Genomic DNA, 13300 nt, shown 5'->3' with positions numbered 1-13300 from the left:
GAGGATATCTGAAGGAAGATGTTCCAGGAAGACAAAATAGACAACAAAAGTTTTTGAGACACACATGGCATATTGAGGAACAGCAGAGGCCAACATAGTTTGGAAATGAGAGGGAGCTGGGGACTTGCTAAAAATTTAGGCCAGTGCTGTCCAATAGAATTGTAAGGCAAGCCATAAATGCAAGATATATAATTTAAATTTATTTTCAGCAGTCACATTTTAATAATATTTTTATTCAACTTAATATATCCAAAATATCGTTCTATCAGATACTATAAAATTATTAGTGAGATATTTTACATTCTTTTTATTGGTACTAATTTTTAAAAACCATTGTGTATTTTACACTTACAGCACATCTCAATTCAGGATAGCCTTATTTCAAATGTTCGGTACACACTTGTGGCTAGTGGCTACTAAATTGGACAATGTATATGTAGAGCCCTGCAGACATTTATAAAGATTTTGGCTTTTATTCTGAGTGAAGATGTTGCATAGAGTGGTGATGTGGCTTTTATTTATATTTTACATGGACCACTCTAGCTCCTATGGGGAGTAAAAAACTAGAGGGGACAAGGGTAGAATGAGGGAAAGCTTTAAAAACATTATTGAAGAGACTTCATCACTTTGGAATAGAAGAAAAAAACAACAGAGAGTCTGCATCTCTTCCTCATTTGTAATAAGTAGAAGTTTGGGGCAAGTTTTGGGTTTTTTTATATGAATTTAATTTCATACATATTGAGATTCCTGTAGTTATTTATTTGATATTTTCCAAACTCAATGAAGTAATTTTCTCATAGTCACTTTAATTTTGAAGATACATGACTCTGAGTAAATAATTTTCTGGGAAACCTATACCAAGGACTAAGTATTTTATTAAAAAAAATAATAAAGTAGTAAGCTCTAGGAAGAATTTAAGGAAAAAAAATTCATTTGGGTAAAAGGAGTGTTGAGGGACAAATTTGTATGGAAATTCTGTCATTGAAGAAGAGAAAATATAGTAGCATACCAAAAATAGCGAGATCTGTTTATATTAAAAGAGAGAATACACAAATGTAGGTAATTCTAATATCTCTGGCTAAAAATGTGTAATATATTGCTGTTCTTACCTATACAAGGATGTGTCAATAAGTATATTTGTGAACAATCTTTGAGGAGCATCTCGATAACAGATTTTGAGAAAAGCAGTAACAACAAAAACCTCCTAAAATGATAATAGTTTACAGAGAAAATTGGAAAACTGATTCCCTGTATTTCCTAAATCCTTTAACAATTTCAAGCATGTGCATATTTGACTATTGTAATATATGAATCATTTGCCACCTTTTCTGAACTGAAGCTATTGAAACGTAAAGCATCATTTGGATTCATGTTGAAGCAAGAGTTCTTGTAGGGGATATGTTCCCAGCTTTGGAAGGACATGACTGTCAAATACCCTGAGACCAAGTCTGACACACTTAGGAAAGAGCCAGTGGGATGACTTTTCTCAGGGTATCACACTGAATATTTGAAGTAACCAGAAAGAGTAACCAGAAAATAACCTTTAAAATCAGAGAAAAAGGTACAAATAAGTTTAAAGGTGTGGGAGATATAAGAGTTTAATCACTGGGCCGACCCCGTGGTGCACTCAGGAGAGTGCGGTGCTGGGAGTGCAGCAGTGCTCCCGCCCCGGGTTCGGATCCTATATAAGGATGGCCAGTGCACTCACTGGCTGAGCATGGTGCGGCCGGTCACAAAAATGACAAAAAAAAAAAAAAAAGAGTTTAATTACTTATGAAAGTTAAAGGTATATATTTAAATGAAATGTTCAGCATATGTGTCCATTACAAGGTATAATCAAGTTTACGCTGGTACTGATACTTTGATTCAGGATTTTACTGTACTATTTTGAATATTATCATTTTTTTCTTGACAGATCTAGGTTTAGTTGATTTCATTTATGTGAAGCAACTGTGGCATCTAGTGGCTAATAATCATAATTGTAATTTACTTTGTTTCTAAGGGATAAATTGTGTTGCAAGATATTTTTTTATATTGCTAAGGAATGTTATAATTAAATAATAGGATAACCGTTTGATTATATTTTTATTTCCTCAGAAACCACACATGAAGGGATGACCAAAATTCACACACTGAAATATGAAAAGGCAATTATTTTGAGCAGATTATGAAATTATGTAAGTTCCAGGGCCTAATATGAATTTACATTTAGTTAATCACCATGAAAATGTTGCAGTTAATTTTTTTAATGCCGCCTGGATATTTGATGCTACTAAGTGTTTATTAATTATTACTTTTTTAGGTATGGTAATAGTATTGTGGCTATATTTTTTAAAGTGCTTTTCTTCAGAAATACATACTGAAATTTTTATTGATGAACTAATATAATGTCTGAGATTCAAACAATATGGGACTGAGGGTAGCCCTATGTGGTGGTCGATGTGGTGGGGTCTGATTGACCAGATATTGATTACTATTAGGGTGGGTGATTACCTTTGGATAAATTTGGAATTCTCCATAATAAAAAGTTTAAAGAAAAGACTTCATTTGTTTAAGATTGGCACACATTTAATGTTTATTTTCTATAGATTTAGATGACTAAGAGATGATCCATTTGTCCAAGTGATCAATTGAGAAGCAGAGAATGAGACTCCTGCTGTCACTTAGGAAAGGGTCAAGAGACAACCATATTGAAATGAAAACTTAGTTCTTCCCTTTCCTTTTGGCCTCAGTGACAGTCTCTCAGACATAAGCAAGATACAACCAAGCTTTTACAAAGAAAGAGATACTACTTACTATGTGAGAATATTTTTTAAGTAGTAGTAGTCTGATTAGGCAGTGTGCTGCAAAATCTTCAGAGAGATTCTAATCATCAATCATAATTTATTCTAAAAAGGGTTTTTATTTTTTAATTTTCTTTGTTCACTATTCTCCTAAAATATTAATAAGCTCTGAGTTAATATTTTCTACCTTAGAAAACTTAAAATAAAATGCATGTGCCACTTTCCTTCTGTGTCTTTAGTTTTCAACCCTTGCCAATTACTTGGTTTCCTTTCCTGTTCTATAGATCAGTGCTGCTCAGCAGAAATACAATATTATCCACATATGTAATTAAAAGTTTTCTAGTAGCCACATTTTAAAACATAATCTTAATAATATACTTTATTTCATTTTACTAAATATATCCAGTACTGAGGATAAAGCCTAAAAACACACTTTTTAATTGACAAAGAAGCGATCGGATTTCAGAACATTTACAGGATTCATTGTGCTTCTTTCTTATGTATCAATGTATGAATATATTGTATGTGAGTACATATAAATATGATATATGTGTGTGTGCATATATATATATATATATACATAGAGAAACAGTACATGTATGTGTGTGTGTATATTCTAGATCTATAATTCTTCATAGCCACACTATCATTACAAAATAAACATAAGAGGAGAGATTAGGGTTCTTTCCTTTCTGTAATGACTATTCTTGTTAAATTTTAGGATATCTTACTAGGATGTAGAGAGGTTAGGTATCACATCTCTCAACTCATTGTCAAAGAAACTTGGCTTAAGCTTAGCAAATTGAGTATTCTAGCCAAGATTTTGTATCTTGAGTGAGTGAGGCAGGCATAGTACATAATTCATTTTAAGGGTGCCGCATTTAGCAATGGACTTTTTAAAGTTCATAGCATACTGATAATGACACAAGTCTTTTAATGGTCTTAAGTCATGTTTCTTGGCTTTCGAGAGAATATTTGCACTGGGAGGGAGAAATTTTTTTCTGCCATTCTTCACAAATTTTTTCTTTGGTTTTGGAAAATATACTTATTTTCATAAAATATTTTATTCATGTTAACATGTTATAGGTTTGTTATTTTTATATGAATTACTAAATTGATATTTAATTCTCATTTTTAATTTGTCATACAATAAATATTTGAGATCCTCTTAATTTTGAAGACTGTAAAGAAATTTCAAGAACAAAATGTTTGAGAACATTAGTCTAAGGAAATTTCTTCATTTATCTTTTTTTTTTCCTCCTGGAAGTACCATGAAAAATTCTCTAGGAAGAATAATCAAGAGGCAGAAATGCCTTGCTCCTGATGGAACATTACTCTAATATTCTGGAATGACATGAGAGTAACTGTCCTTTAATTTTCATCTTTGAAGCTTTGAAATGTTTTTAAGTACGTTGTTGTCTCCACCTTTCTAGACTCCCACCTATTGCACTCTAGTAGCTTAACCTTTTCTTTTCTTTCTTTCCTTTTTTTTTTTTTTTTTTTTTTTTTTTTGCATATATGGCTATTGAAAGAAAATGGCAGGAAGGAATTTTCTGAGACAAATTTAAATCATTCCAGACATTTCTGAGTCTAATGTATATCCAGTAACAAATTAGTATCTTTAACAAATTTGGAGATAAACTTCTCATTTTTACAAAAATAAACTGCGGGACAATGCATCATCCTAAATTTCCAGCCATTTTGTATTGTTGCACCAAAGAAAAAATGTCTCAATAAGTTAGTTCTAGAATTGGAGAGTAATAAAATTTAGTGAGCAAAGATTACATTGTCATATCGATAAAATTGAAGGAACAATTATTTGCCTTTTGATGCCTATTGGAGCTGTAGGAATAAAGGGAATGCCAAATCCAAATAAAATTGTATGAACTAATTGAAAAAGGTAAATTGGTTCTCACAATTGAAATTCCACAGGAGTTGACAAGTGGTCATCATTTGGAAATTGCTATGAGAATATTGTGCAGGATGTAAAATATGGGGTAGGAAGGGCAACAATACTTTCTGTCATTGGGCCCTGGTGGCCTTTTCTCTGAATCTTCATTGGGCAGCAAGAGGACAAGAATAGCTTCAAGGGAGGAGTAAGAGCAAATATTAGCCTCATGGCTATGTGATTTCTCAGCAGTGCTTTCTGCTTTCATGCTTTCATCTCCCAACTGGGCACAAAGGGATTCAAAAGGAGGCCTGGCCAAGGCACACCCAAGAAATAAATGAGGGTGGAGAACTACATTCTCAAGACCTCTGCTAGAGTTCTTCTGCTCACCACACCCTCTGTCCTACATCACACTTTTTTTTTTTTTTTTCCAGACTGCACTTCCCATGTCTACCTTTGGCAGAAAAGCAGACAGGAATAGTAACAGTGCCATCTGAATCAGATTAAAATTAAATTTAAGTTTTGGTATTAGCAGCACAGAATTGGGACTCCTGGACATGTTACAGTTGTCAGAGTCAGCTCAAACCTTCTTGTAGGCATAAAGAACCCAACTGGCCATGACAGCTTATGAGTAATGAAAATGCTGGCCCCTGGATGAGTGTTTCTCAAAGTGGTATCCTCCAAACACCTACGTAAGTATTTGTTATGCTTTATTCTGACCTAACGATTAATAGTAAATATGGATTCCTGTTGAATCAGAGACTCTGAGGATGGGGGCTAGGAATCCACATTTATAACAAGAAACCTAAGTGATTCTTAAGCATACTAAAGTCTGTGCATTAATGTTTAAATATTCCTTGGTAACTAGGATAATTCAAAGTCCTAACAGCACACATTAAGCAAAACCATTATACCCTCCTACTGACATTTACCAGTCTCAAAAAACATGGATAGATGGCTAAAATTCTAGGTTCTCCATTCCAAAACTATAGAACCTTTGTTTACTTCCTTTTTCAAATTGAATGTATGTACACTTCCCTATGTCTTTGGGTTCCCCAGGAAGTAGAACTTGAGACAAGAATTTTAGATTGGAAAGTAATTCTAGGGCATACTGGTAAAAGAGTGGGGAGGTGCAAAAGGAAAAATAAGGGAAGAAAAGTAACCAATATAAGGTGATTTCTGAAGCCATTCCCACTGTAGATAACCAGAGCTTAATTCCACTTGGTAAATTCGGCAGTCAAGGCCATGAATTTTCTAAGGCCATGATTCTTAGACTTATCCCACTGGAGAAGAAAAGAAGTTGAGGTATTTATACACAAACTTCTGTTGGTCATTGATTAAGTGCTGCTCCCAAGGAACACTAATTTTTCAGCACTTCCAACCTGCCCCTTGCATAAAATGCTCTCCAGCTGCCAGAAAAAGCCCTTCAGTAAAGAGTTAAAAAGGCCAGTTGTTGGAAGACAGACCACTGGCAAACACTACTGTTAAGGGCAAGAAGATGTGGGTGAGACACTGGCAGCCTCTGCTCTAACCCCCAAGTTGAAAGTGATATTCACTCTTAAAGTCAAACTTTTGGAATTTCTATACTACTAAAGATGCGAGCCAGATAAGTCATTTTTTTTTAAATTAATTTATTTTGTACAAATAAATTAATTTATTTGTACGTATTTTGTGGAATCAGTGTGTTGTTTCAATGCACGCATATACTGCACAATGACTCACTTAGGGTAGATAGCATAGTTTTGTACCCATTAATCCACCACTTTTCTTCCCCCCCTGCCCCCCCACCTCTGGTAACCATTATTCTACTCTCTACTTCTATAAGAACCACTTTTTAAAAAAAATCTTCCACATAAGAGTGATATCATGTGGTATTTGTCTTTTTGTGCCTAACTTATTTACTTAACATGATGGTTTCCAGTTCCATCCGTGTTGCTGCAAATGATATATCATATTTTATAGCTGAATAGTATTCCATTATGTATGTATACCACAATTTTTTTATCTATTCATCCGTTGATGGGCATTTAGGTTGATTCCATCTCTTAGGTGTTGTGAATAGTGCTGTAATGAACATGGGAGTACAGATGTCTCTTTGATATGCTGATTTCATTTCCTTTGAGTATATATATACACACACACACACACACACACACACACACACACACACACACACACACACACACACACACACACACCCAGTAATGAGATAGCTGAGACATAAGGTAGATGTATTTGTAGTTCTCTGAGGAATCTCCCTACTGTTTTCCACAGTGGCCATACGAATTTACACTCCCACCAGCAATGTAGGAGAGTTCCTTTTTCTCTTCATACTCTCCAGCATTTGTTATATTTTTGTCTTGTTGATAAGATCCATTCTAACTGGAGTGAGATGATATCTCATTGTGGTTTTAATTTGCATTTTCCTGGTGATTAGTGATGTTGAGCATTTCTTCATGTGCTTATTGGCCATTTCTATGTCTTCTTTTGAAAAATGTATGTTCAGATCCATTGCCTGTTTTTAATTGTGGTGTTTTTTTGTTGTTGTTGTTGTTTTTTGCTGTTGAGTCATATAAGTACCTTATATATTCTGAATATTAGCCCCTTGTCTGATGTGTAGCTGGCAAACACTTTCTCCCATTCTATAAGTTGACTCTTCACTTTGCTGACAGTGTCCTTTATCTGTGCAGAAGCTTTTTAGTTTGATGTAGTTCCATTCATGTATTTTTGATTTAGTTCCCTGTGCCTTTGTAGTCTCACTTGAAAAAGCACTGCTCTCTCCCATTTTGTGTAGAGTTTCCCCAATGTTTTCTTTTAGTAGTTTCATACTTTCAGGTCTTAAATTTAGGTCTTTGATATAATTTGAGTTGATTTTTGTGTATGGTGAGAGATAGGGGTCTAGTTTCTTTTTTTAACTTATTTTTTATTGTAACAAAGTTGATTATACATATCTGTGGGATATGGAGTTGAGTATCAATATCTGTGTACAATATATGAGGCTCAGATCAGAATGAGTAGTATATTTAACATTATACAGTGTCATTGTTTTTCATGTCCCTTTATCAGTTCCTCCCTTACTCCCATCCCATTCCCTCTTTCCCACCTCTGGTAACCTCCATTCTGTTCTCTCTTTCAGAAAGTTCAGCATATTGTTGTGATCATTGTATCTATCTCTCTCTTTTTTAATTTACTTGTTTATTTTTTAGCTCCCATTTATGAGTGAGGACATGTGGTATTTCTCTTTCTGTGCCTGGCTTATTTCGCTTAACGTGATTTTCTCTAAGTTTATCCATGTTGTTGCGAATGGCAGTATTTCATTCTCTTTTTATGGCAGAGTGGTGTTTCAATGTGTATATATACCACATTTTCCTTATCCAGTCATCCAATGATGGACATTTAGGTTGGTTCCAACTCTTAGCTATTGTAAATCTAGCTGCAATAAACATGGGGGTGCAGGTATCCCTTCGACATGATTTCCATTCCTTTGGGTATGTACCCAGCAGTAGAACTGCTGGATCATATGGCAGCTCTATCTGTATTTGTTTGAGGAAACTACATACTGGTTTCCATAATGGCTGCACCATCTTACAGTCCCACTAACAATGTAGGAGGGTTCCCTTTCTTTGCATCCTCTCCAGCATTTGTTATTCTCTGTCGTTTTTTATAATAGCCAGTCTAATTAGCATGAGATGCTATCTCAGTGTGGTTTTGATTTGCATTTCCCTGATGCTGAGTGATGTTGAGCATTTTTTCATGTTTCTTGATCACTTGTATATCTTCCTTTGAGAAATGCCAATTCAGCTCCTTTGCCCAATTTTTAACTGGGTTATTTAGGTTTTTATACTGTTAAGTAGTTTGAGTTCCTTGTATATTCTAGATATTAATCCTTTGTCAGATACATGATTTGAAAATATTTTCTCCCACTCTGTAGGTTGTCTTTTACCTCTTATAATTGTTTCTTTTGCTGTATAGAAGCTTTTTAGTTTGATATAATCTCATTTGTTTATTTTACCTTTTATTTTGTGTGCTTTTGGGATCATATTCAATTTTCTTTACCAATTCCTACTTCCTGAGGTGTATAAGTTTGAGCTATGAGTTTTATAGTTTCGGGTCTTATATTTAAGTCCTTAATTCATTTTGATTTGATTTTGATATATGGTGAGGGGTATGGGACTAGTTTCATTCTTCTACACAGGGATGTCTGGTTTTCCCAGCACTATTTATTGAAGAAGCAGTTTTTTTCTCTGATGTATGTTCTTGGTGCTCCTGTCAAAGATCAACTGGCTGTAAGTGTGAGTTGATTTCTGGATTCTCTATTCTATTCCATTGGTCTGAGTGTCTGTTTTTATGCCAATATCATGCTCTTTTGGCCACTATAACTTTGTACTATAATTTGAAGTGAGGTAGTGTTATGACACCAGCTTTATTTTTTTTTTGCTCAGGATTTCTTTGGCTATTCAGGGTCTTTTGTTGCTCCATATGAATGTTAGGATTGTTTTTTTCTATTTCTGTGAAGAATGTCATTGGTATTTCAATGGGGATTGCATTGAATCTGTAGATCATTTTGGGTAAGTACAGACATTTTCACAATGTTAATTCTTCCAATCTAAGAGCATGGCATGTTTTCCCATCTTTTTGTGTCCTCTTTAATTTCTTTAGCTCTCATTGTAGAGATCTTTTATCTTCTTGGTTGAATTGATTTCTAGGTATTTTATTTTTTTGGTAACTATGTAAATGGGCTGGCTTTCTTAATTTCTTTTTCTGCTAGTTCATTATTGGAGTATTAAGGCACTACTGATTTTTTGTGTGTGTTGCTTTTGTATCCTGCAACTTTACTGAAATCATTTATCAACTATAAGATTTTTTTGGAGAGTCTTTAACCTTTCTACATACAGGATCATGTCATCCACAGGCAGGAACAATTTGAATTCATCTTTTCCAATCTGGTTGCACTTTATTTATTTCTCTTACCTGACTGCTCTGGCTAGTACTTCTAGTACCACAAATAGGAATGTTGGGAGTGGGTACCCTTCTCTTGTTTCTGTTCTTAATGAAAAGCTTTCATCTTTTGCCCATTCAGGATAATGGATTGGTATGGGTTCGTCATATATGGTTTTATTGTGTTAAGATACTTTCCTTCTATGCCTAATTGCTGAGAGTCTTTTTCATGAAGGGATGTTGAATTTTGTAAAATGCTTTTTCTGCACCTATTGAGATAATCATATGGTTTTTGCCCTTGAATTTGTTGATGTGGTGTATCACATTTGTTGACTTGCATATGATGATACATCCTTTCATCCCTGGGATGAATCCCACTTGATCAAGTTGTATAAATTTTTGATGCATTGCTCTTTTCTATTTGCTAATATTTTATTATTTTTCATTTATGTTTAACAAATATATTGGCCTGTAGTTTTCTTCTCTTGTTATATCTTTGCCTGGTTTTGGTGTCATGGTGATGCTGGCTTCCACAGAATGTGTTTGGGAGAATGCCCTCTGTTTCCATTTTTTGGAATAGTCTGAAGAGTACTGGTATAAGTTCCTCTTTAAATGTTCAGTAGAATTCAGCAGAAAAGCCATCCAGTCCTGGGTTTTTGTTTGTTGGTAGACTGCTGATTACTACTTCAATCTCATTGCTTGTTATTGGTCTGTTCAGGTTTTCTAATTCTTGGTTCAGTCTTGGTAGTTTGTTTATGTCCAGAAATTTATTCATTTCTTCCAGGTTTTCAAATTTTCTGGTGTATAGTTGTTTATAATAGTCTTTAATGATTCCTTGTATTTCTGTAGTATCAGTTGTAATGTCTCCCTGTTCACTACTAATTTTTGTTATTTGGGTCTTCTCTCTCTTCTTTTTTTAGCAAGCCAAGCTAATGGTTTGTCTATTTCATTTATCTTCCTGAAAAAACAACTTATTGTTTTATTGATCTTTTGTATCATTCTTTGGGTTTCTATTTCATTTAGTTCTTCTCTGATCTTAATTATTTCTTTCCATCTACTAATTTTGAGATTGGATTGTTCTTGTTTTTCTAAATCTTTGAGGTGTAGCTTTAGCTAGTTTATTTGAATATAAACTAGCTTTAGCTAGTTTATCCGAATATAAACTAGCTTTAGCTAGTTTATCCCTTTATCAGTTTCAAGAAATCTTTTAATTTCCTGTTTAATTTTTTCTTTGACGTTTTTTTCTTTGACAGATATGTCATTCAGAAGCATGTTGTTTAATTTCCATTTATTTGTATGATTTCTGGAGTTTTGCCTGATATTGATTCCTAGTTTTAATTCATTGTGGTCTGTGAAGATATTTGAAATGATTTCATTTTTTAAAATTTGTTGAGGCTTGATTTGTGACCTAACATTTGATCTATCCTGGAAAATGTTCCATGTGCAGATGAGAAGTAGTATATTCTGTGGTTGTTAGATGAAATGTTCTGTAGATACTTTCCAAGTTTAATAGGTTTAATGTGTGGTTTATACCCTGTTTCTCTGTTGATTTGTTGCCTAGATGATCTGTCAAATGTTGAGAGAGGGGCATTCAGGTCCCCAGCCATTATCGTATTTGGGTTTATCTTTTTCCTTAGGTCTAATAGTGTTTGCTTTATATATCTGGGTGTTCCAACATTGGGTGCATATATATTTATGATTGTTATTTCTTCTTGCTGTATAGATCCCTTTATTTTTATATAATGGCCTTCTTTGTCTCTTTTTATAGTTTTTGGTTTAAAGCCCATTTTATCTGATATAAGTAAAGATACTTCTGCTCATTTTTGATTTTCATTTACATGGTTTATCTTTTTCCATCGCTTCATTCTCAATCTGTGCATGTCTTTACAGTGAGATGAGTCTTGTATAGGTAGCATATTGTTGGGTTTAGATTTTTAATCCAGTCAGCCAGTCTGCATCTTTTGAGTTGGGAATTTAATCCATTTACATTTAAGGTTGTTACTGAAAGGTATTGTCTTATTCTGGCATTTTATTGACTTTCACTTGGATGTTTTAAATACCTTTTGTTTCTTTCTTTTCCTTTTATTATTTGTCTTCATTGTTCGTTGGGTTTTGGAGGTGGTAAGACACACTTTCTTTCTCTTACACATTTACATTTTTGTTCTACCAGTTGTTTTTGTTCTTTCTTAGGTATTCATGGTAGCAATTAACATTTTTTGGGTTCCAGATGCAGGACTCCTTTGAGGATTTCTTGTAGGGCTGGTGATGTGCCTGTGAACTCTTGTAGTTTTTGTTTGTCTGGGAAATACACTATTTCTCCTTCATTTCTGAGGGATAGTCTTGATGGATATAATATTTTTGGCTGGCAGGTTTGTTTGTTTTCAGTATTTTGAATATATTATCCCTTTCTCTTTTGGCCTGTAGTATTTCAGTTCAGAAGTCTGCTGTTAGTCTGATGGCGACTCCCTTATATGTGACTTGACACTTTTCTCTTGCTATTTTTAGGATTCTCTCTTTGACCTTTGAGTTTTGCTATAATATGCTATGGAGAGGATCTTTTTGGATTGAATCTGTTTGGAGATCTTTGAGCCTCCTAAATCTGTAGGTCTCTAAAGTCTGCAGTGTCTTTGTTGACAGCAGGGTTACTTTGTGGTGGTGCTGCGGCAGCAGTACTGGTGGCTGCAACTGCCTCCCTTGCATCTGCAGTGTCCTTGGCAGCAGTGGGGTTAACTTCCAGCAGCTGTGGCAAAGGCAACTGTGGTTGCAGCCACCTCCCTCACATATTTGGAGTCCATGGCTGCAGTGACACATCACCCATAGGATTGCTGTTGTTCAGGAGCTGCTCTGCAATTAGTGATGGTTCTGGACCAGACAGTGGCTCCAGCAACTGCAGTGGTGGTGGCAGTGGGCCCATTTCAATCTTCTTTTTGGGGTCTAGTTTTCAATATTCTGCCTGTGTATACAATACAATCCCTATGAAAATACCAATGACATTCTTCACAGAAGTAGAAAAAAACACTCTTAAAATTTGTATGGATCCACAAAAGACCCTGTATAGTGAAAACAATCTTGCACAAAAAGAACAAAGTTGGAAGCATCACACTTCCTGACTTCAAAATATATTATAAATCTATAGTAATTCAAACAGCATGGCACTGGCATACAAACAGACAAATTGACCAATGGAATTGAAAAAATAGCCCCCAAATAAACCCACACACTTACAGCCAACTGATCTTCAAAAAAGGTCCCAAAAATATACAATGGGGAAAGGACAGCCCCTTCAACAAATAGTGGTGGGAAAACATGTAAGTAATCCTCAATACATCAAATAATGTTTTTAAAAAATTTGTCTTGCAAATTCAGATTTATTTTCATTGTATCTCATATAAACAGTCTTTCTTAAGGATCTGTTGGGGTTGTTGATGTTTCCTGTTGCCATCCCCTTTTGAGCTACCAGAATTCTTGGTAGGAGATCACTGTGGCCACTTAGGGTATCTTGGTTTTGGAAATTCTCTTTGGCTATTTTTTTAAAAAAAACATTTTATTGTGGAAAATTTCAAACACGTTCAAAGAACATGGACTGAATAGAACTCTCTATTCCCATCATCTAGCTTCAACTCTTCTCAACTCCTGACCAATCTTTTTAAATCTATATCACCACGCACTTAACTGCTACTGAATTATTTTA

The sequence above is a fragment of the Cynocephalus volans genome, chromosome 2, assembly GCF_027409185.1.
Source record: "Cynocephalus volans isolate mCynVol1 chromosome 2, mCynVol1.pri, whole genome shotgun sequence".
Lineage (NCBI taxonomy): Eukaryota > Metazoa > Chordata > Mammalia > Dermoptera > Cynocephalidae > Cynocephalus > Cynocephalus volans.
This window is presented reverse-complemented; position numbering follows the sequence as displayed.